The sequence below is a fragment of the Petromyzon marinus genome, unplaced genomic scaffold (genome assembly GCF_048934315.1).
Source record: "Petromyzon marinus isolate PM22_M1 ecotype Great Lakes invasive population unplaced genomic scaffold, UKy_Petmar_22M1.pri1.0 PM_G_Scaffold_18, whole genome shotgun sequence".
NCBI lineage: Eukaryota > Metazoa > Chordata > Hyperoartia > Petromyzontiformes > Petromyzontidae > Petromyzon > Petromyzon marinus.
This window is the reverse complement of record NW_027422739.1, coordinates 777501-782500: the sequence shown is the minus strand read 5'-3', so window position 1 is coordinate 782500 and position 5000 is coordinate 777501. Positions and strand designations below refer to the sequence as shown.

The 5000-nt window shown below is 50.5% G+C and overlaps 1 pseudogene; it reads right to left on the bottom strand.

The window, feature by feature from the left end:
* Nucleotides 1–4550: 4550 nt before the first annotated feature.
* LOC142911589 (28S ribosomal RNA) overlaps nucleotides 4551–5000 on the bottom strand; it is a 4705-nt pseudogene continuing 4255 nt past the window's right edge.

The following is a 5000-nucleotide window of genomic DNA, read 5'->3' as shown; positions in this document are numbered from 1 at the left end:
TGGGAAAACGGGTCATTTTCGTGTTGCCACATTGCATGCGAACGGCATGAAACTTCCAGAGGCATTTGCAGCAGGAATGCATGTGCAGTCAAAAAAGTGAATATTTTTCACGGATAGACCCCGTGAAACGCTAGAAATTGGCGGCGATGTCTCTCTTGTTGCTCACGGGGCTGTTAGGGTGGCACAGAAATCCCTCGGAATGGGAAAACGGGTCATTTTCGTGTCGCCACATTGCATGCGAACCGCATGAAACTTCCAGAGGCATTTGCAGCAGAAATGCATGTGCAGTCAAAAAATTGAATATTTTTCACGGATAGACCCCGTGAAACGCTAGAAATTGGCGGGGATATGTCTCTTGTGGCTCACGGGGCTGTTAGGGTGGCACAGAAATCCCTCGGAATGGGAAAAAACGGGTCATTTTCGTGTCGCCACATTGCATGCGAACCGCATGAAACTTCCAGAGGCATTTGCAGCAGGAATGCATGTGCACTCAAAAAATGTGATATTTTTCACGGAGAGACCCCGTGAAACGCTAGAAGTGGGCGGGGATGTCTCTCTTGTGGCTCACGGGGCTGTTAGGGTGGCACAGATATCCCTCGGAATGGGAAAACGGGTCATTTTCGTGTCGCCACATTGCATACGAACCGCATGAAACTTCCAGAGGCATTTGCAGCAGGAATGCATGTGCACTCAAAAAAGTGAATATTTCTCACGGATAGACCCCGTGATACGCTAGAAATTGGCGGGGATGTCTCTCTTGTGGCTCACGGGGCTGTTAGGGTGGCACAGAAATCCCTCGGAATGGGAAAACGGGTCATTTTCGTGTCGCCACATTGCATGCGAACCGCATGCAACTTCCAGAGGCATTTGCAGCAGAAATGCATGTGCAGTCAAAAAAAATTGATATTTTTCACGGATAGACCCCGTGAAACGCTAGAAATTGGCGGGGATGTGTCTCTTGTGGCTCACGGGGCTGTTCGGGTCGCACAGAAATCCCTGGGAATGGGAAAACGGGTCATTTTCGTGTTGCCACATTGCGTACGAACCGCATGAAACTTCCAGAGGCATTTGCAGCAGGAATGCATGTGCACTCAAAAACTTCTATATGTTTCACGGATAGACCCCGTGAAACGCTAGAAATTGGCGGGGATGTGTCTCTTGTGGCTCACGGGGCTGTTAGGGTGGCACAGAACTCCCTCGGAATGGGAAAAGGGGTCATTTTCGTGTTGCCACATTGCATAGGAACGCCATGAAACTTCCAGAGGCATTTGCAGCAGGAATGCATGTGCACTCAAAAACTTCTATATGTTTCACGGATAGACCCCGTGAAACGCTAGAAATTGGCGGGGATGTGTCTCTTGTGGCTCACGGGGCTGTTAGGGTGGCACAGAACTCCCTCGGAATGGGAAAACGGGTCATTTTTGTGTGGCCACATTGCATAGGAACGGCATGAAACTTCCAGAGGCATTTGCAGCAGGAATGCATGTGCACTCAAAAACGTCTATATTTTTCACGGATAGACCCCGTGAAACGCTATAAATTGGCGGGGATGTCTCTCTTGTGGCTCACGGGCGCTGTTAGTTAGGGTCGCACAGAAATCCCTCGGAATGGGAAAAGCGGTCATTTTCGTGTTGCCACATTGCGTACGAACGGCATGAAACTTCCAGAGGCATCTGCAGCAGAAATGCATGTGCACTCAAAAACGTCTATATTTTTCACGGATAGACCCCGTGAAACGCTAGAAATTGGCGGGGATGTGTCTCTTGTGGCTCACGGGGCTGTTAGGGTCGCACAGAAATCCCTCGGAATGGGAAAACGGGTCATTTTCGTGTTGCCACAATTGGCATACGAACGGCATGAAACTTCCAGAGGCATTTGCAGCAGAAATGCATGTGCACTCAAAAACGTGAATATTTTTTCACGGATAGACCCCGTCAAACGCTCGAATTTGGCGGGGATGTTTCTCTTGTGGGTCACGGGGCTGTTCGGCTCGCACAGAACTCCCTTGGTCCACCTGATTCGTGCATACAGGCAGCAACTAAAACTCTGTAAACCTGCTGTGAGGACATCTAAACAGTGGACCAGTGAGGCTGTGGAAGATTTGCGGGCGTGCTTAGACTGTACTGACTGGGATATGTTCACGACTGCTACCAATAGTCTGGATGAACTCACAGAGGCTGTGTACATCAGCTTCTGTGAGGACTGCTGTATCCCAACACGTACCAGGGTGAACTTTAACAACAACAAGCCCTGGTTCTCAGCAAAGCTCAAAAGGTTGAGGTTGGAGAAGGAGGAAGCGTTTAGGAGTGGGGATAGAGACAGATTCAAGGAGTCGAAGAACAGGTTTAGCAAAGCGGTGAGAGAGGCTAAACGACTGTACTCAGAGACACTAAAACACCAGTTCTCTACTAACGACGCTGCTTCTGTCTGCCAAAGGGCTCAGGCACATCACCAACTACAAACCCAGAGCGCCCCACACCACTAAAGACTCCCGCCTAGCCAACGACCTGAACGAGTTCTACCATAGATTTGAAAGACAATTGGACTGTCCTGAACCACCCCTTCCCACCCAAGAGGCCCCATCCCCCACCCATACTACAGAAACGACTCTCTCCTTTCAGGAGGGAGAAGTTAATGGGCTTTTCAAGAGGCAGAATCCACGCAAAGCAGCCGGGCCGGACTCTGTCTCTCCAGCCACCCTCAGGCACTGCGCTGACCAGCTGTCTCCGGTGTTCACCAACATCTTTAACACCTCCCTGGAGACATGCCATGTACCAGCCTGTCTCAAGTCCTCCACCATCATCGCTGTGCCCAAAAAGCTAAGGCCAACAGGACTAAATGATTACAGACCGGTCGCCCTTACATCTGTGGTAATGAAGTCTTTTGAGCGCCTGCTCCTGGCACACCTCAAAGCCATCACAGACCCTCTCCTGGACCCCCTTCAGTTTGCCTACAGAGCCAACAGGTCTGTGGATGACGCAGTTAACATGGCCCTCCACTTCACCCTACAGCATGTGGACGCCCCAGCATCCTACGCCAGGATCCTGTTTGTGGACTTCAGCTCTGCCTTCAACACCATCATCCCTGCCCTGCTTCAGGACAAGCTCTTCCAGCTGAACGTGCCCTACTCCACCTGCAGGTGGATCACAGACTTCCTCTCTGACAGGAAGCAGTGCGTTAAGCCGGGAACAGAAGTCTCTGACTCCAGGTCCATCAGCACGGGAACTCCTCAGGGCTGCGTCCTTTGCCCACTGCTCTTCTCCCTGTATACCAACAGCTGCGCCTCCAATCATCTGTCCGTCAAACTCTTGAAGTTTGTCGGACGACACCACCCTCATTGGGCTGATCTCTGGTGGGGATGAGTCTGACTATAGGTGGGAAGCTGACAACCTGGTGACCTGGTGTAGCCAGAACAACTTAGAGCTAAATGCTCTAAGGACAGTTGAGATGGTTGTGGACTTCAGGAAGAATACAGCCCCACTCACCGCCATCACCCTGTTAGACTCCGCAGTCAAAATTGTGGAGTCCTTCCGCTTCCTGGGCACTATTCTCTGCCGGGACCTCAAGTGGGAACTGAACATCAGCTCCCTCGCCAAGAGAGCTCAACAGAGGATGTACTTTCGACGGCAGCTGAAGAAATGCAACCTGCCAAAGACAATGATGGTGCAATTCTATACAGCGATCATTGAATCCATCCTCACCTCCTCCATAACCGTCTGGTACGCTGCTGCCACTGCCAAGGACAAGAGCAGACTGCAGCGTATCATGCACACTACTGAGAAGGTAATTGCCTGCAATCTACCAACCCTCGAGGACCTGCACACGACAAGGAGCATGAGGCGAGCGAGGAAGGTTGTGGCCGATTCCTCGCACCCTGGACACTCTCTGTTTCAGCTACTCCCCTCCGGCAGAAGACTTCGGTCCATCAGGACCAAAACCTCACGCCATGAAGACAGTTTCTTCCCATCTGCTGCTGCCCTGTTACACTGATTTTAACATTTTATCTACATAATAATGACACCTTGCCGATATTAACTACGTTAACCTATTTGCATTTTTTATTTTTAAATTATATCTTAAAGCTATTTTCTATTCGATATTTATTCAATTTCATATACTTCAGCCCCTTGGTGTTAGTTAGACTTTTAAGCCTCATTATTAATATTATCATTATTATTAGAGTATAAGACTTGTTTAAAACGTATGTAAGATTTTAGATTCCTATATGTTGAATGTATGCACGATCCTGCCAAAGTAAATTCCGTGTCGGTGTGAACTTTCACGGCGAATAAAACCCTTTCTGATTCTGATTCTGAATGGGAAAACGGGTCATTTTCGCGTTGCTAGCCCCGACGTAGGAATTTGCAGGTGAGAAAAAAAGAGCACGGCCAGGCGGCTCCCCTAACCGTTTTTTTCCGACCGAGCAAAGTCCGCCGAGACCTCCAGTATCCCGCGGGGATGTCGGCGTGCTCTTTTAGGACAAAGAATAATTGTCACATGAGTGCGTATGGGTCCTTTTAGGAGCCGCGGTGCCCATGGGTGGCGCCAGGACAAAGCCTTGTCTCGAGGGCTGACTTTCAGTAGATCGCAGCGAGGAAGCTGCTCTGCTACTTACGAAACCCCGAGCCAGAACCAGGTCGTTTACGAATGATTTGGCACCCAGCTTCCCCGCGAACGTGCTGTCGAGCGACTGAGGAGAGGGCCACCGAACGCTTGCGGCAGCACCTCGATCCAGGGTCTTGCGGCATTCCGCACCGGGCAGAAATCCACCCGGCTATGAGAGGCCAACCGAAGATCCGGGCGCAACAGTATCGTCGCGTCTAGGGGGGATTCGGACTTAGAGGCGTTCAGTCATAATCCCTCAGATGGTAGCGTCGCACCGTTGGCTCCTCAGCCAAGCACACGCGCCAAATGTCTGAACCTGCGGTTCCTCTCGTACTGAGCAGGATTACTATTGCGACGACACAGCATCAGTAGGGTAAAACTAACCTGTCTCACGA